The sequence below is a fragment of the Cryptomeria japonica genome, chromosome 4 (genome assembly GCF_030272615.1).
Source record: "Cryptomeria japonica chromosome 4, Sugi_1.0, whole genome shotgun sequence".
NCBI lineage: Eukaryota > Viridiplantae > Streptophyta > Pinopsida > Cupressales > Cupressaceae > Cryptomeria > Cryptomeria japonica.
In genome coordinates this window covers 574830300-574851599 of record NC_081408.1, presented here as the reverse complement: position 1 = coordinate 574851599, position 21300 = coordinate 574830300, and positions in this window count along the sequence as shown.

The window sequence follows — 21300 nt, the reverse complement described above, 5'->3', positions numbered from 1 at the left end:
CAGGAGTGATATTGCAGGTACGTGAAAAAGCTGAGTTAGCACGTTGGAGCCTTCTTTTAGCATGTTGGAGCCTTCTTTTAGCGCGTAAAAACCTTCTTCTAGCGCATATGGTTTACTGTTTAGCGTGTTAGACTATCATTAGCACATTGAACACTTAAGTTAGCACACAATACTCTGAATAGCAACTGTAAAATCACATCGCATCAAAAAAATAGGCTAGCGTATCTAGTATTCAGTCCAACACATAGGAATCATTCTGTAGCACTTATGTTCATTTATGTAGCGCATAGGAGCAACAGTTTAGCGCATAGATGTAACAGAGAAGTAAAAATTTGTAACTGAGGGAAGATCATTTTAGGCTTGTATAAGCCCACATCAAAATTTGATTTCTAACGGATTTTTCATGTAGGTTGTAATCTTTATGTGCAGGAGCGACAAGAGTTAGTTTAGAGATTTTATTTTTTACTTTCTTTCAAAAGAAGTTAGTTAAAAAGAACTCATTCTCTCCTTTTTGCAAAAGTTAAAATAAACCTCATCATTTCATTTGGATGCTTAAAATGAATTGCAGACTTCTTTTTAATGTTTAAAATAAACTTCATCTTTTCTTTATTGCAAGGTAAAAAGAACAACAAAATTTACATTGCTTTCTTGCAAGTTAAAGTTAAACACTTCATTTTTGGGCTCTAAAAAGAACAAGCAAATTTCCTTTCAAAAAAGGTTAAAACGAACTTCACCTTCCTTTGGTGTCTAAAAGGACCAACTTCATTTCAGTGCAAATGAAAAAGGAACCTCATTTTCATTTTATGCAAAGCAAAGAGGGAAAGTTTTCCCCTATCGACATTAAATTTTGTTGACCAAATCATGATTTACTTTGTTGACCAGGCTTATTTTCAAAGTTTTTGGAAATACACACTTTGCTATGAAAGGTTAAAAAGGACACCATGCTTGTTGGAGCAACATCTCCAAATAGATATTATCAAATCATTGGCTTAAAGATAAAAAGAAGATTGTTTGCCTTGTCTCGAAAGTGGAAGGTATATGCTCTCCCCTTAATAGGGTGACCAAAAATCCAAACCACTCTTTCATGCTTTCTTCATTTCAAGTACTTAAAACCTTTAGCAGGCCTACCCTCTCGAGTCTTAGAGCACCATTTAAATGGTCGGTGAGAGGGGAACGACCTAAGTGGGAAATGACTTTATCGCCAAGTGTTCCAACCCACTATAATCAAAAGTGGAGGTTAACGAAAGTCGCTTCAACGATTTTGCTCAGTGATTAGCCTTCCCCCAGTATCTCTAAGATACGTAAAGTCTTTGTTCTTAAAGTTGGGAAGCCTCCCGAGGGAGTTTATCACTGAAGACCAAACAAAAAGCCTGATTAAAAACTTTAGAAATAAAAACTTTGAGCCGAGTCAGTATCCAAACATCTTCAATATCATAGTGCAAGGGTGGAGAAAAATCTGCCCCCAAGATTACTCACCATATATCTCCCAAGATAACTACTCAATTGTGAAGCAATTCACTTTGAGTTAATTTCTGGCAAAAGACAAAAAAAAGGGGCACCCCCTAGGGGGTGACACGGCTGTTTGAGCTAACGGAGTATCGAGACTAGTGGGCTATGGTATTGTTGATGACCCTTGAATAAAGAGTCTATCTAATTTTGTCTTACTTGTATCCAAACTTGTGAAAACATTGGAGATTTGAACACATCCTCGCAAAACATGCACTATTTGTTTAGCATAGGCAAAATTGGTTACTTCTTTCATGCTTTGTTTTCGAGTTACTTTCAGAAAATCATCCATCAAAACAAACAAGTGTTAAAGATTTCTAACAACAGCCAACAACAAAGCAATCGGGGTAGTTTAGCGTGTAGGAGCAACATCCTAGCGCGTCTTGACCATTTTATAGCGCATAAAAACCATAACTTAGCGCTTTCATCAGTCAAAATAGCGCACAAACAGTTGTCATATTGGTAAACATTTCAGTAGCGCTTTGTGAAACCATATTAGCGCTTTTGAGCATCAACATAGCGCATAAGAGGCTTAACTTAGCGCTTTCAGTCTAAACTACAGCGCTTAATAGAGACATATTAGCACATAATCTTCCCAGTCAGAAACAGTTTTCAAAAATCTGAGTTAGCGCGTATCATAGGCAGCTTAGCACATCGGGAATTTCCTATAGCGCATCTAGATCATTAGATAGCGCATCAAGTCTTTGTTTTAGCGCATGGTTAAAACATAGAAAAATAGAGAGTAAACTAGGCATTTTTAGAAAAATTTATCACCAGTCCAAAATACCCTTTTAGGATTTTTATCAAACTCATCAGTCAAAATTCAACCAAAGTCATCAGAGAAAACATTTCCAAAATCAAACAAGCATCCTTAGAACGAATTTGTCAAATCTTAAACTAGCTTGAGATAAGACTTCATCCAACCAAAATCAGGCAGTTCCATCACATTGATCAAAAGGTCCGCCATCGAAACGGATTCTATCAAAACAAACAAAATACCGAGTTTAATCCTTGAGTTGTCAAATCGAGTTTCCATATCGGGAGACTCTTATCCATATCATTTGACACACTTTGTTGTAGGGGCGAATCTAAACCTCTACTTGATAAAGTAAGCTTGAGTTTTTTTTTTTAAACGAAGTATCTCAATCCAAACATCAAAGGAGACCATTGATCATTTGTGTATGACCACTCCTCATATTTTGAGAAGAACAAGTCTTCATCACAAAACTGAGTTGAAGAAGAGACAACCTAGTTCTAAAAAACTTGCCAAATGGAATAAGTTTCTCTATATTAAACGCCAACTTTTTAAATCACATCGCGCATTCTTGCGTCATATGCGATTGTATCTTCAAGGCAAATCAAACAAGTTTGACAAAGAACCATTAAGAAGCAGCGCTTACATTCAAAAAGTGGTATTCAACCAACTCTTAAATCATGGAGGAAATATTAATCCCGCTTTATTCCCACAGATTTGCATCACTTATAATGTAGCTCGACCCGAACCACCAACCCTTGAACGAGAAGAAGAAGATTTTATCCCCTTTGTCACATAAAGCTTTTACTAGATGCCCGTTGTCACTCTCTCTCAAAGAAACAAGCAAAGAGAACCACAACTAGAGTCAAGTATGGGTCATTGATTATCCAGCCCTTTCGATTATACTGATCTAGGAGATACAGAGATCACTGAGGAACTTCTCCAAGAATGTCAAGAAAACCCCTCATTCCAAAAGCTCATGGAAAGACTCATTGAAGTTGACAAAGAAAATATATGCTCATGCTAATTAGCAAAGGAACTAGACTTCCTAAATCTTTCGATACTGAAAACTTAAGGAAGGTCGAAGAACAAATCTTTAGGACAAGGTCTCGAAATTACGCCTATCAATAACAACAAAGAGGAGAAGAAACGCATGATCCTGAAATCATACCTGAACAACATAACATACCTGAACACAACCATGCCCGAACTAGGGATAATGAAAGGGAAGAAGCTTCCCCTCGACGTACAAATGCATCCATGGTCGCTCTTACACAACAAATTCAAATTTTGCAAAGACAAATGCAGGACATGCAAAAGGGGACCACAGTGTGATACTCCTTGGACGAAATTTGTCCTTACCCTTTGACAGGAGATTAAACATGATACCTTTTCCCCCAAATTCAGATGTACCAAAATACGACAAATATGATGGTAAAAGTGATCCCCGCGATCATGTTCAGGAATTGTGTACCATAAGCCTAGAATTTTCTCATGATGACACTTACTTAATGAGGCTATTCCCAAGAAGTTTGGGAGGGCAAACAATGGAGTGGTTGTCTAAACTTACACCGCCCATCAGATCCTTTGATGAGTTGGTAAACAAATTTATCACACAATACTCCTATAATATTCAACACACGATCACCATGTTGGATGTATGTAATACCAAACAAAAAAACAATGAAACATTCATGGTGTTTCTTCAGCGTTGGAGACGTATGGTTTCAAGATATCCTTGAGATGTGCCTGAAAAGGAAAAGATGAAGATCTTTATCGACATTCTAAATAGTGAGATGAGTTATCAACTCAAGCTCCAGTGCATACAATCTTTTGTTAAATTGATCGAAAATAGAATCCAAGTAGAGGAAGCATGCATCAAGAAAGGAACATTGAAGTTCTTTAAGGAAGGAACTAATTCATCCAGCACTCACTTTAACAACCAAAACAACAACAACACTTTAGACAAATCCAGATTCTAGACCAGAAATAAAAACATTGCTAATGAGGGAGGAGCTGAGGCTAATGATATGAAATCCAAACAACCAGTATTAGCTTTATCATGTGATCCACGAGCTAACAAGAATCAAAAAAGTGTTAACCAAGGCACTAACACTTATCCGCAAAATACCAATCAGGGACTTTCAAATTCAAATACCAACAACAATACCCAAACCAACAACAATACCCTAGGCAACAACACTAACCGGGGGAATAATACAAATCAAAGAGGTAACACCAACACTTTCCCAAATAACGCATCTACACACCATTGGGGCAAACCTTAGAATCAACATTTCACAAAGTCTTGGCAAACAAGATTATCGCATTGCCAGCCATAAACAACTTTGAACCCCAGATCAAACCACCTTGGTGGAATGACTCGCATTTCTATGATTTTCATAAAAAAAAGGACATCACACAAATGATTGCATGAGGCTTAAGAATATTGTTTAATATATGATCGATAGAGGTGATTTAACGGTTGATTGTCTCAAAACAAATGGTGATCATGACGCCTTTAAAAAACCTCTTCCAACTTACAACAAGGAAGGAGCTTCATCGTCAAACGATACATGAGGAGCTCGCATAAATCATTTGTACAACAACACCATCAATCACATATCAACAGATGACAACCAAATAAATGTCATAAAAATCAAGGAAAAACAAAACCATACATCAATCATTGTGACAACCAGAGCTAAAAAATACGTCTTGAAAGGGCATACATAGATGTCGACCACTATCCCCAAGACTCAATATGATTTGGTAAATAAACTGTGGAGAACACCTGCTCAGATATCCACACTCGAGTTACTCAAAGTCTCGCCGAAACATAAGGACATCTTAGAACAAGCACTCATTGAAACCAATGTGCCTCAAGATCTGGACATTGATAAATTTCAAGCCATGGTGGCTCATATGACAAGGCCTCATAATCTCACCTTTTCTGAACATGATAATATCTCTTTGAGTCATCCACATAATACTCCCCTTCATATTGAAGTCTTAGTCTACAAACATCGAGTTAAAAGAGTATTAATAGATGGAGGAGCTGGTCTCAATATCTATACTTTAATTCTTATCCGTGCATTAGGCTTCTCTGAACAGTCTATTAATCCACACAAAAAGATCACCATTAAGGCCTATGATGATGAAGAAAGATCATCCAAAGGAACAGTGATACTACCTATTTAGGTAGGACTGATACAAAGGGATACCATGTGCCAAGCCTTAGACATAGACTTAACATACAATATTTTATTGGGTCATCCTTGGATACATGAAATACAAGTAGTGCCTTCAACCTGCCATCAGTGCATCAAATTCCCATATAATGGACAAGAGATTTCCATCTCCGCTGATAATAATCCTTTTCAACATTTCAATGCTATGGGGGCAGCTCAAGATAGCCTGGTCCCACACAACAGGGAAGCTCCAACTTCCTCAGCACTAGATCACCATCAAGAAAAGCTCAAATCTTTATCCATGGATTTCAAACAAAAGATGAAAATCAAAGAGGAAGGCATGGGAGAATACTCTTTCAAACGCATGTGTCTATCCAAATTGCTAGCATCACCAAAATCTCATGGGAAACCTTCGACATTAACACATCAAGCAACACAGCCCATCACCAAGTTTGATGGCAAATTTATCCAATTGGGTACACTAGCACATGAATCAGAAGAGAAAGACAACCTTAGTTGGCTATATAAGGATGAGGGAGAAGTCAGAGCTATTACTTTGGAGGTAGCCATACCAACACAACAATATGGAAAAGGATTCCTGATCATGCAACGGATGTGATACAACAACAAAGGACCTATAGGCAAGCATCAAGAAGGCATTACAGAACCACTAGACCCTCCTTCACAATTTTCTCGAGACAAAATAGGACTAGGATATGGACATAGCATACCCCCAAGGCAAAAACAAAATAAGTATCAAAAAACTTAGTGGAAAGCAAAAAAGAAATACAACGAGGACTCATGGCAAGAGGCACTACACCAAGCAACAGAAACAACAAGGAAAGAGCGAGAACACCAGGAAAAAGAGAAACTGTTAATAAGTTAGTTTCAACCATAAAACCAAAACAAAGAACTAAAAACCATTCCAAACATTTCAAAAGAGATTTCAAAAAGCATGAAAGAAGTTTAACAAAAACAAAAGAAAAGAGAAGAGCCTCCCTAAGATGCTTCCATGATGCCTTTTGATGCTTATCCCTTGTTTCTCCCCTCTCCAAGTCCCAAATGAGTGTAGCTCTCAGCTTTTAGCACTAGCCATGGATGCCATATGGAGATTCAAGATGGTTGGATATGATAAACAAATGCTACGCAAGTGTAAATAGTGATGCTATGAAAAAGCTCTATGCTAATACCAGTATAGTAACAATACTCTAATGCTTCCTTCTTTGCTTGAGGATAAGGGTTATATTTATAGAAGAAATGGGGAAATGAAGGGTTAAGATTGAGCAATCTTAACAAGGGTTGGGATTGAAAAATATTCAATCCATGTGAAACTTTCAACCCAATCCCATGTTGACGAGTGCCACCATGAGGAGGCTTGAGAGGAGAGATAAGGAGCACTAAATGCTTGAGGGGACATGATGGTTACCCTAGGGCGTTGGGTTAGGGTTAGGTTAATGGATATTCCTTTTATCCAAGGGATAAATGAATGTGCAAGGGTTGAATGGTTACCTTAGTCAAAGAAATAAATGATTTGAAGAGACCCATGAGTCAAAAGGATGGTTAAGTTAGAGGAAAGTCTCTAACCAAAGGTAAAGGTGAGTTAACTATAAATGGTTATGTAAGAGCCTTTAATGGTTTGGAAGACTTTAGAGGTTAACCATTTGAAGACATAAAGCCTCTAATGGTTATTGAAGACTTTGGAGGTTTTTGAGAAGTGACTTCCTTTTATTTAGGAATGTGACAATGATTAGGATAGGATTAGGCTAATTAGAAGGAGTTAGAAGAATCTAGAAGGGATTTAGACATGCAAGTGAATTTTATAGGAGAATGCAAGTAGGAGGAATTTTGGGGTTTTCAATTAAAATAAAATCATTTATTTCAATTAAATGGTATAATTTACATTTGGATAGATATTTAAATAAATATTAATTTATTTAAATGTGAATGTAAATTTTGGATTTTATTTAAATAAATCTTAATTTATTTATATGAGAAAAAGGAAGATAAAGCATTAAATGCTTGAAGACTTTGAGGGAAACCATTAAAGGCTTAAGAAGACTCTAGAAAGAAGCCATTAAGTTTGAAGACTTTAAGGGAAACCATTAAAGATTTCAAGTGGGTGAGGATAAATAGGATTTTAAATAAATAATTAATTTATTTAAAATAGTTGTGCAAGTTGCATTTGTAGGAAAATGCAAGTGGGTGGAGGATAAAGGTGATTTAAATAAATGTTAATTTATTTAAATGTGAGAGATGGGATTTAAATAAATATTAATTTATTTAAATGTGAGAGAAGATTTAATTAAACAAATACGATTTATTTATTTAATTAATGGTCTAAATTTGGTTAAGTGAATTAAATCAAATAAATTGAATAATTTATTTAATTAATAGGAGAAGAGGGTTAAGATGAATTTATTAAATATTAATTAATTATTGATTTATGGTTAAATAATCAAATAAGTACTAAATATTCATTTAATTAAGTGGACAGATTTATGTGTCTACATAAACGACAAGAGGAACTGACCATTCAAAGGGAAAAAGCATCTTATGAGAAAGTGCATCACGTACAGGAACCTATTCAAAACAAGGTAGAGTCACCACTTGAAGAAATCACTACTCCTCGGGGAGAAACAATGTATGAACAAATGCAAAGGGTATAAGCAGGTTCTGATTCAGAATAATAAAAAAACTACAAGACTTGTATCAATTATCAGAGATCTCTTCTCACCCTACAACATACCTGTCAGCAGCACTGAAAGACTCTGGGATAGTACTTTTGAAACTGATTCTAATGACTATGAATGGGGTAGTTGTTCAAATATTACATAGGATGTCGCAGAAGATGCTATACATTCACACACACCCCTTTCCCAGGAAGGACAACGCACAAAGTCTTGATTACTTGAATTCGGTCCACAACATATCTATGAAGCTAAGGAAAACGAGTAGTGACACTACGAACAAGTCTACACGGAAGATGATACCATCGAAGACCTTGACAATATCATTAACCTAATCATCATCGCAAATAGCCTTAACGATACCTCTGTCATGACACTTACCGCAACCGACCTTGACCCACCAAATGACTCTCTACCGCTAGTATTTCCTAATTTGATAGACTGGGACGAACGTGAACACCATGATATACCTATTTTTCTAGATGATGAATCCATTGTCCCTTACCTATGTACAGCCAACCCGCAAACAAGCTCTACCAGCACACAAAATAATGATATCTGCAATCGGGAGGGTGCCAAGTCTCTTAGTCACAAAAATGAAAGAAACAAAGGATCTAATGTTGAAAACTGGTCAATGGCAGCACTAGATCACAACAAAGATAAAATAAAGGATCCATTTGAGGGTGAAAACCTTTTCAAGGCACCTAGGATGGGAAACTTGACACTCTTCCTGAACACTATCAAGAGCGATCACCCATATTGATTGAGCCAACTCAAGCAATAAACATTGGTGTAGAAGCAACAACTAAAAACATATACCTAGTAGAATCACTGACAGAAGAGGAAAAACCAGAGTTTATCAGATTGTTCATAGAAAAGCAAATCAATTTTGCTTGGTCCTATGCTGATATGCCCGGGATAGATCCAAACTTAATCATGCATCATTTATCTATTTCTCTAGGAGCTAAACTAGTCAAGCAAAAATTAAGAAAGATGAATCTGCATGTAGCATTAATGGTCAAAGATGAACTAAAGAAGTTATTAGATGTCAGATTAATTTGACCTATAGACTATGCTGAATGGATTTCAAACATTGTACCAGTTTCAAAACTAGATGGAAGCATCAGAATATGCACAGATTTTAGAGATGTCAACAAAGCCTATCCAAAGGATGACTTTCCTTTGCCCAGCATCGACAGAATTGTGGACCTCACAGCAGGCCATGCAATGCTCTCATTAATGGACGGTTTCTCTGGCTATAATCAAATCAAGATAGCTCCAGAGGATCAAGATAAAACAACATTCACTTATCCTTGGGGAACATATTGTTGGAACGTCATGCATTTTGGCTTGAAGAATGTTGGGGCAACTTATCAAATAGCAATGACAACAATATTTCATGATATGATGCATACCTTCATGGAAGACTATGTGGATGATTTACTGGCTAAGTCATTCACCCAAGTAGAACATCTGGGCATATTAAATAAAATCTTTCAAAGATTGGAGCAATTTCAAGTCAGGCTAAACCCTAAGAAGTGTGTCTTTGGGGTGACATCAGGTAAATTATTAGGCTACATTGTGTTAGCAAAGGGCATTGAAGTAGATCTAGTGAAGGTACATGCCATCATGGAGATGCCACCTCCTAGGAACACTAGTCAACTCAGATCTCTACAAGGATGACTACAGTCTATCAGGCGATTCATAGCCCAACTAGTAGATAAAATTCTACCATTCAATCATCTGCTACATAAGAACATACCATCAAATGGGAAGCCAAGTGTGTGGAATCATTCCATCAAATCAAGAAATATCTAATGAATCCACCAGTTCTGGTACCACCAATAGCAGGAAAGTCACGCATTCTCTACATATCAACAATAGAAGTATCATTGGGGGCATTGTTAGCGCAAGAAGATCAAGAAGGCAAGGAACGAGCTATATATTTTATTAGCTGAACATTAAACGGATATGAGTTAAATTACACATTCATTGAGAAGGCTTGTTTAGTTGTGGTATTCGCCTCTCAAAAGTTCTAACATTACATGCTAGCTCACACAATCAAGATAGTAGCAAAAATTGATCCTCTCAAGTATTTACTCAACAAAGCAACTCTCACAGGCCGACTGGCTAAATGGGTCATGATTCTTAGTGAGTTTGACATCCAATACACATAGCGTCAGGCTATCAATGGACAAGTAATTGCAGATCAATTAGTTGAAGCACCACTACCAGATACGCAACCAATGAAGGTGGAATTTCTAGACATGGATGTCCTTATTATTACACTCAAGCAATGGACCCTATGCTTTGACAGTTCCTACACTCAACATGGCTCAGGTGTCGGCATCTTGTTCATCACCCCCGAAGGACACACCATTCCCAAATCGTATAGACTCATGTTTCTATGCACCAATAACATCGCTGAGTATGAAGCCCTAGTCATAGGAATCAAAATGGTCATGGAATGGAGAATCACATAATTGAAAGTCTATGGAGATTCCCAACTGGTTATAAATCAGATCAATAATGAATATCAGACAAAGGATGACAAACTGCTACCATACAAAAGAATGGTGGATGACTTCAAATAGTATTTTGTACATGTCACCTTCGAGCAAATACCAAGGTTGGACAATAAAGCGGCCAATGCAATGGCCACTGTCACTTCACTGCTACAAATTCCAGAACAACAGAGTCGTTATGAGTTCCTGGTAGAGAAACTGTTTTCCCCATCCTATGACAATTCTGCTTCCCACATCATCTATGCCTTAACCATTTCAGACTCCCCTCTATACGAGACAAGCTATGAATATCCTAAGACCAATACACTACTCATTGACCTATCTTGTAATAAAAAATGCAAATTTGTCTGGCAAGCCGCTAGTTATACCTTAACCACTAACACACTTTACCGTCGAGGTCTAGATGGTACTCTTCTTCATTGCCTTGATCGTGATGAATCTGACTATGCTTTACATGAGCTTCATGAGGGTATCTATGGCACACGTTCAAGTGGTCCTACTCTTGCTAAAAAACTTCTAAGAATGGGATATTACTAGCCGACAATGGAAAAATAATCTTATCAATTTGCAAAGAAATGTCCTAAGTGCCAAATTCATGGCAATCTTATCCATCCACCAGCACAGGAGTTGCAACCATTTATGACATCTTGGCCTTTCTATTAGTGGAGACTTGATTTAGTAGGGAAAATGCATCCTTCCTCTTCAAATGAACACAAGTTAATTATCACTGCAACATAGTATTTCACAAAATGGATTGAAGCAGTCCCAATGACCATAGTAATTGGAAAGCAAATTGCCTCTTTTATTCTCAATTATCTAATTTGCAGACATGACATTCCTAGTTCCATCATCACAGACAACAGGCATCCCTTCAAAAATCAGGATGTGCAAGAACTATGTGAGCGATTCAAAATCCAACATCGTTTCTCTACACCTTACTACCCACAAGGGAATGGTCAAGCAGAGGCATCAAATAAAACAATCTTGAAAATCCTAAAGAAGACAGTAAATGATGCAGGTAAGGATTGGCATGTACAACTCAATCAGGAACTCTGGGCATACATGACTAGCATCAGGACACCCACAGGAGCTATGCCATATTCATTAGTGTACGAATCAGAAGCAATTTTACCTCTTGAGGTAGAAATTCCATCACTTAGAGTATCTTTAAAAGGCCTCATACCAAATGAGGAGTATCGGGTAAATAGATTGCAAGAACTAGAGCTTATGGATGAAAAATGACAACCTGCCTATGATCATCTCAAATCATACCAGCAGCGTATGTGTAGAAGCTACAACCACAGAGTCATCCCTAGGATTGTTAAGGTCGGTGATCTTGTACTCAAACAAAATCCCAGAAATCAATAGGATCGAGAAAACAAGGGGAAGTTTGAACCTAATTGGTTAGGTCCATATGCCATCATATCAGCCTATGGATCAGGCGCCTATTAGCTAACAACTTCAGAAGGAGATGTTCTCAATGAACCAATCAACAACATCCATCTGAGGAAATTCTACACTTGAGTGGTCTAATGCATAGAAAAAGTGAAAAATACAAAAAAAATAAAAAAATCAGAAAATACAAAAACATCAGAAAAACAACAAAAAGGTGCAATAAAAACAAGTGGTGAAAACCTAGCAACATGCGCTATTTGTGAGGGAACAACTCCTCTATCTATCATTACTCATATCTTTTGCATCCACAGTCAAAACTAATGGCCATCGCCCAGAACTTTTTACGCAACATTATCCCGGACATACTTAGCATAGTCATTGTCCTTGCTTATCTGAAGATCAGTTCATCATATCCCACCATGGCTTGGTAATCACTGTGAATATCCACATCGATAGGTATCTATAGCTAGGGGCAACATTCTCCTGCCTTCAAGCATTCCAACAACAAGAAAACAAGAATCATAGCACGCTAAGGAAACCCCGTCAACAACAACTCATCCGCAGAGAAAACAAGACACTTATCCAATTAACAACTTCAACTCACACATGATGGATGATTTTCTGAATTATAATTTGTTTACATCTCACATGAAGTTTTGACTATTTTGCACTTCAAATTTTTTCGTTGGATCTCCTAAATTTTGCAACGATGCATCGATCTAGAGAAAGTAGCGGGAGAGTCTGATATTTTTTTGGTTTTCTGTTTGTGAGGCGATCACTTGTACGGTACAAATTTTGTCTTGAGACATGATTGGAAACATATCATTGAAGATATTATTCCAATTTGCGTCTACAAAATGGTTAATTCTTGTTTGTTTTACGCAAGCAACACTTAGGTCATCTTGGTTTAATTATACCTCGACGCTTGTGTCATCTTGCAATATTAAAATTCATGTACGTTTTACTCAGGTCATTATGGTTCAATTATACCATTATGCTTGTATAAAATTCCAACATATCAAAAGCTCAATGATGACAAACAAAAACATAGCAAAAACATGTGACTACACAGGAATGACAAACGAAAAAATATCATTATCATATCATTATCATACATCTCATTTTCAAGATACATCTCACGTCATATCATTATCATACATCTCATTTTCAATATACATCTCACATCATACATCAATAAAATCAAGATAAACAAAGCATCATCGTATTTTCATCATTATAGCTCATGCATTATAATAAAAAAATAAAATCATTACTATCTAAACATTACATCATCATCATACTAGCATCATATCAATGCATATCATAAATCATCATCCTATATATCTCAAAATGGTCGAAATGTACAAGGGATATCATGTCTGTCAAAATACAACAAAATGATCAAAATACAACAGAGACAAGTCTCTCAGGTATGACTATCTCCTGAGGCTGATGGTCTCGCAGCAGATGTCCCAGCTCCTGGATCTGTCCTGGGTGGATCATGTCGAGAAGGCCTGTAACACCTCTCTCTCTGTCCCCGTCTGACTCTGAGCAGATCGACTAGCTACATAGCTAGGAGCTCTCTGCTCCCTAGGGACTAGATCCTCATATAACCGCCTGTAGTACTCGGTCGCCATGGTTGTGTACCATATCTATCTCAGCGTGTCCCGCATCGAGGCACCACCTATTTCTCCCTGCAATCTCTCTGCAAGCTCCTCTGCCTGACCCCAACGCTCTCTCTTTGTATCTCGCTCTGTCGTAATCTGGCGCTGCTGTGCAAGCACCTATACCTATAGCTGTTGCATTGTGACCTGTAGGGATCTAATATGTGAGTCCTGCTGATGAGTGGGTACCCTAATCTGAAAGGGTACCTATGTCGTGGTCCCACCCATACCTGTCCCTATCTGAGGCGTCGTTGGAGGTAGAACATCTGATCTCCTCCTTTAGGCAGGTTGCCTATCATCCTCTATACCCCCCACCGTCACTAACACTGCACCTACCCTACCAGTACCACCAACACCAAGGAGAAGTCCTCCTCCTCTCCCTCCTCATCCTCTATCTCATCCTCTATCTCATCCTCCATCACCCCCTTGTTCTCTATCTCTCCCCAAACCTCCTCTATCACCTCCATATTGTCCTCCTCCTCCTCCTCCATCACCTCCTCCATCATCCCCACCTCCCTCTCCAACCTCCTCTCCCTCCTCATCTCTTTGTCTAACTCCCCCTTGCCTATTTGGCTACTCATCCTCCTCATCATCAAAAGCAGGTAGCATCTCTGTTGGATCCGATATTTGTACAACTGCATGTGCCACGAAATAGGTCGAGAACTCCTTTATCATCCCCGTATCAATAACCCCAGCTCTGTAATCCCAGATCTGGCCTACCAATGTCATGTACTCCTCTACTGTTGTAACACTATCCACTGTGGGCCCCCACTCGGGCACATTCTGTCTCTGATGAGCATATAAACATGCTCCATGTGGTATCCCCTGTTGTCTCCCATACTGCCGCTGCACATGGCTATGCAAGAATCACTCGATAATTAAGGGCGTATGCCCGATCAAATATCTAGAGATATACACATAGGGCATCTATAGCCTGTCCTCAACCCACACCTCACAATCTATATACGGTCTCCAGATGAATGTATCAATATCATCCAATACTCTCAGCCAATGCTCTAGTTTACCCAACTTACGCTGGACAACTATACCTGTATATCCATACGCATATGCTCGGCCAACCGACCTATCCCTATCTACAAGTGGCCTTGCTACAGGAATATGTTCCCAGGCCCACACCTGTAATAAGGTCACCCCCGCTGACAAACTCGTATATCCCAGATACACTACTTGGTGCAGCTCCAGGTAAAGGTGTGCTAACATGCAGGACCCCCATCCAAACTTACGTTCCTGTGTAACCATGTCCTCCAACACCAATCCCCATCCCACAGCCAGTCCCTTCGACCTACAGTCGGGACACAAAAATCCATCAATGAAACCTGCTAAACCAGAGGGTAGAGGAGCATAATCAAGATCTACAAACTCCTGCCATGGGATCTCATGTCCATAAATCTGATCATCCTGGAAGATGCAATGAAGAGACTTTGTCCCACCCTCCTCAGTCTTCTCATATGGCAACAAGGCCCCCCCAATCGGAATCTGCAGAATGCGATAACAATCCTCAGGTGTGACTGTTATCTCGCCAGTAGCCAAATGGAAGGTGTTCGTGTCACTATGCCACCTCTCTGCCAAAGCTGTCAACAAACCCCGGGTAATGATATACTGAGGCATGTCTAATAAAGAAGTCAAACCACATCTCTCAATCACATCTCTATTAGCCCATGACAAACGCGGAATCAATGACCACGGTTGTGGAAATCGCTCTCATGACTGAAGTACACCAAGTTGTGCCTGCAAAACAACAAATGTCCATCATCAGTTCCCATATCTATCTGATATTTCCAATCAAAATAAAATCAACTTGAAACAAAGAAGCATCAAATCCAAGATCCATATCGAGAAATCATATCAAAGACCCATATCGAAAATCAAAGATCCATATCAAAAATCAAAGTCCCATATTGAAAATCAAAATCCCATATCGAATTCAATCAAATCAAAGACCAATATCAAAAGTAATATCAAGTCCCATATCGAAATCAATCAAATCACAACATCATATAAAAAATCGAAGACCCATAATGCAAGCAACTCAAAATCCATAACGCAAGCAACATCAAAGCACCATATCAAAAATCAAAGCATCATATCAAGAAATCAAAAATCGAAGACCCATAATGCAAGCAACTCAAAAATCATAACACAAGCATCACATCAAGAATCATATCGAAAATCAAGAATTAGAACTTATATCGGACATCAAATTCATTTGCAAGGCAAAAATCAAAGATCCACATTAAACAAAAAATCAGGATTCTCATTCAAACAATCAATCAGCTTGGCACTTCATAACAAAAGCAATTTCAGTAGACTCTCAATCATCATATCAAGACTCAGACATCATCACAACAGGCAAAACATTGGCTCAAAACCCATCCCAAAACACTCAACAGGCACCTATCCGCTCCTAAGCCATCTACCTCATCTATTCCCCCCGCAACGCATTCTTCCAAGTCTTTTTCTACCCATTTTTCTTAGTCACGTGCCATAACATCCCTCCCATGCGCTAAGCTGTTGGACATGCACTATCTTTCCTCACCTACGCACTAAACTAACATATGCGCTAACTAGGGTTGCCATCACGCTAACCTGCTTACCCTATGCGTTATCCTACACCTTCTACGCGCTTACCTGTCAACCCTATGTGCTAAAAGACCAAGCGCACTATCTTAAACCTAGGACATGCTGCAGAATGCACCTGAGATGCTGACCTAGCTAGGTTACCCCTCACACTATAATGCTTATCATATGCGCTAGCCTAGATTGCCTACAAACTAAAACGATGAATTTGAAAGCAAAAAATGAAAAATGTGATCAAAATTGACAAAATTAATAAAAAACGTGGTAAAATTTAGGTCACTTACAGGTGGACCATACGCGGCGGGCCTCCGATATCAATGAATGCACTCGAATTGGTGAGAAGCATAAGGAATCGACATTTTCGTCGGAGCTAAGGTGTCACAATTGCAAGGAGACAAATGTGCAAATGATAAGAATATAATCATTTTTTACCTTTTTATAGGGTAAAAGTCAAAAGGGGTTAGTAAGTGAGGCATATATTTTGCTCATTTTTTCACTTTTTAACCTTATCAAACATCATTTTTCGGGAGATGAATCAATTACACTACATTCAATACAGTCAAAATTTCAAAATGCAATTAATTCAAAAACGTTTATCAAATAAAAAAAATTCAAAATCCTTGATTCATCTCCCGAGGGGGCATCATTAATATCGTTCATCAAATCTGGGTCATCATACCGACATTTCGACACAAACATCATATCTGGCAATTTTTCTTTGAATCGACATGTGTACACACGTCACTTCAAGAGGGGAAAAATGTAGATGTATAAAAATGACCACTTTCCTAAGTGAATATTTAATATTCATTTTAACCTCATTCCTCTATTCAATTAAATTCTTCACATTCCTCTATTTAATTAAATGAATTACTTAATTTATTTAATTAAGTTCACCTAAGTCTTTCATAACCTTTAATTAAATAAATCACTTTATTTAATTAATTCCCCTTTCTCTCCTTTTAATTAAATTTACATTTAATTAAATTGATCCTTGCAAGTAAATAAATCTAATTTATTTATTTAAATCCTCCACTTGTATTTATGCAAGTTGCATCTATTTTTGTTGAAATAAAGTAATTTATTTTAATTAAAATTCCCCTCCATCCACTTGCAAAATCCTACATCTACCACTTGCCTCTGTAAACCCCCTTCTAGATTCTTCTAATCACTTCTAAATTAGCCTAATCCGTCTCCTAAATATTGTCACATCCCTAAGTAAAGGGAAGTCACTTCTCAAACCCTCGAAGTCTTTGAAAACCATTAAAGGCTTTATATCTCAACAAGTTAACCTTTAAAGTCTTCCTAACCATTAATGGTTAACTCAACCTTCTTGCATGATTAGAGACTTTCTCTCTAACTCAACCTTCATCTAACCCAAGGGTCTCATCAAGCATTGATTGTTTTCACCATGGTTATCCCTTTAACCCTTGCACAAGAGTTTATCCTTTGGGTAAAAGCTTTATCCAATGGATAACCCTAACCTAACCTTAACCCTTACCTCTTAAGGTAACCATCATGTCTTCTCAAGCATTTAATGCTTCTTTTATCTCCTCTCAAGCAGTCTTTTGTTGACAATTGTCACCATTTCATTGGTGAGAATTGTGAACATGGATTGATAACTTCCAATCTTGGCCCTTGTTAAGATTATCCAATCTTGACCATCCATTGCCCTATTTTTCCTATAAATAGAGCTCTCATTCTCTTATTTTCATATCCAAGTCTTTAGTATCAAACTTCTCTACATTTTACTAAGTATATCCAAGTTTCATGCATCTAATCTATAATCATTTTTAAATCAAGCATTTAGCCTCTCTTTGAATAGAAATCATCTTAACAAGCATTTTAAGAAGCATTTCCATTATCATAACACTCTCATATTAGACTAGTATATCATGTTAGGATACGTTTTACTAATATTTTATCTTATCATCATATCCATGCTAGTTTAAATCATATTAGATTTAATATCATGCATAACTAGGATTGCATTCATATTAAGTTGATCGAGAATCCCTCATTCTTGAAGTTGTCATTCCTGAAGTCACTTTGCTCAGTAATCTGAGAGCAAAGGCATTGACTTGAGGGATCTTGTGAGATAGAGAACAATGGAACGTCCCTTGGGGAGTTGAGCTATTCAATATATCTCCATAACTTGCACCAAGAGTCCCATTGGTGTGTGGACCTTTTGAAACTGAATTTTTTGTTTCTTTGCACCACTTTTCCCGCACACAGGTGCATTGCAAGATGTAGATGACAAGGATCCACTCCCATTGGTAAGTGGAGCTTATCTACATGGAATGAATCATAGTCCTCTGAGATAAGACAAAAGAGTAGAAGGCAAGTGTTTGAAGGCTCACACCAGATCACTGGTGAAACACTAAGTTGTCTTTGGTGCATGAGATCAGAGATATGCACCGGATCAACCAGATAGATAATGATGAGTTGCTGGTACAGAGATTGAAGGATATGGTTGTCACTTTGACAAACATGTTCATAACAGAACCGATCTATTTAATGAAGTAGTCAAGGTTGAGTTGTTGCAGACAGATGGAGTATGTTGAAGATTGATGACATGTTGTCATCAAGATATTTACCGGTAAGTATGTCCACTAGTAAAGCTGACAAAGTGCAGATGCAGAAGGTTCCCATCTTATGAAGGTGATCATAAGGTAGGTTAGCAAGTGTGTTGACCGATTTAGGTGCTCCACCGGAAGAGAAGCAAAGTGCAAGGTTGATGGCAGACCGGTTAGGATATAACTGACAGGGTCTGTGAACCGATGGATGAACCCGGTTATGTGGTTGATTGGTGATCCTATCCAAACCGACATAGAAGACTAAGTTGAGGTGGATGCTGACAAAAGGGGCCACGTGGAGGTGAAGTGGCATGCATACACAGGTCGGTGTGATTTTTCGGTGAGGTCGTTGGTGTCTAGTCCAACATTTATGACGACTGCAAAGCTCAAGGAAGAAAAGCAGAGGATTGCCAGTCAAGATGAAGGAAAAAAAAGAGATCCATAAAAGACTGATCTTGCAGATCAAAGAGGATAAAGGAAACCACATCACTCATGTGATCTATTAGACAAAAGGCCAAAAAACATGCTGCAAAAGGCTATAGAGAGAAGACGTGTTTCACAAAGTAAATAGATGGGTGATGCTCATTGATTGAGTGTTGAACATCGATCAAGGACATGATATCAGATTGGATTTGATATATCATGATGATTAGAGATCAGATTGGATGCACATTCAGTGCATGGCGGAAACCCTAGCGTGCCAATGTTCAAACTCACGTCTTAGTAGGAAAATCTAGCTATAAGTATGCGAGCCAATGATATTTGTTGTTGCTGGTAAAAAAGAGTGTTGTTGCTTGTCCTTCTCCAACTTCACCTCTTCCTAATCAACCTCTTTTCATGGTTGAAGGTGGATATAGTCATGATTCCTTTAGCACTCCAAACAAACCTATCATTACGGTTCAAGGAAAGAATCCCACTAAGATTCCTTATAGCTATGATAGACAACTAACTAAGGAGTGTTATAATGCAATTGCCCATACCTATAACACAAGAAATAATAGGCAACCTAACCTTTCTCCGGTTGTTCTGACTCCTCTACCTAATCCACTTGTAGTGGGAGACTCGGTGGATCTAGGGCTATGGTATCCTCCCTAGAGTGATGAGGAACTGCATCTGACTCGTCATCATCCTCCTCCTCCCCCTTCTCCCCCTCGTCCTCCTCGTCCTCTTCATCCTCCTCATCATCTCCATCCTGATCTCCCTCTTTGGTGTCAGGATCGTCTCAGTCTTTGCCTGCCTCCTGCTCTCCTGTGTCGTCAACTTGATCATCTGAGCCCTCCTCAGATGCATCAATTCCCTCTCTGTCACTTGACTATCTCCATGGTCCAGGGTTCCCTCCAGGACAATCTGCTGGGAAGATAGCTCCAGGGTATGTCCTCCCCCACCATGTGATGTATTATTGGTGCACACCTGAATCATCTCTATAGTGTATCACAATGTCCTGATTTGACCCATCTAAATCTGTGATGTTGATCTCATCACTGGTAGGCCTAGGAATGGCTCCTAGCCTCGACATCATGTGTGAGTGTCATATGTACACAGGCATATCAGTAGGAACACACTACTTAAACCCAAACTGCTACCAAACTTGGTCAAAGTAGAAGGGAACGACTATGTAGTTGTACCGCCCCTCTAGTAAACGGTTCCTCTGCATGCTGAACATCTACCTGTGTATCCCTGCCCACATGTACATCCTAAGGTATGGTCTCCATATGACTCCCCCTGCTATCAATCTGTCTAAGCTCAACCTCCAATACAGGAGATCGCTAAATCGCCACTCACAGGTAACAGGATAAGAAAATACCCTATACTTCTCTGGGACTAGCTCTATGGGGGCTCCAGTAGGCCTCGTGCAGGTAATATGCTCAAACATCCACACCTGCAGTAGTGTGCATCTCATCAGGTTCCATCTTTGTCCAAACACATACTCCCCAAGGTCTTGATAGAGATGCGCAAGCATGCTCCAACCCCAAGAGTAACCCTCCCATGTCTCTCCATCGCTCAGATAACATAGATGTGTCCTCCATGCATATGTGTGTCATGCCCATTAGTGCACACGACTAGTGCAAGGGTCGCGATCATGAGTCACCTCACTAATGGAACCTTGTCGGTCGAGTGTAGGAGCCAACTAACCATGATACGACCCCTCGTCTCGTCAAGTATCACTCTCCCCACAACATTTACCTTCTCTCTCCTGTAATCCTCCTCTGTCCGATCATATCGATATATCACAGTCTCTCACCTAATGGGAAAACGCAGAATATGGTATACATCCTCAAGGGTGACCATCATCTCCCCTACAGGTAATGAGAATGTCTAGGTGTTTGCATCCCACCTCTCCATCAGTGCCATCAACATTGCAAAATGGAATCGGATGCTCGACATGGTCATCGCATCCCACAAG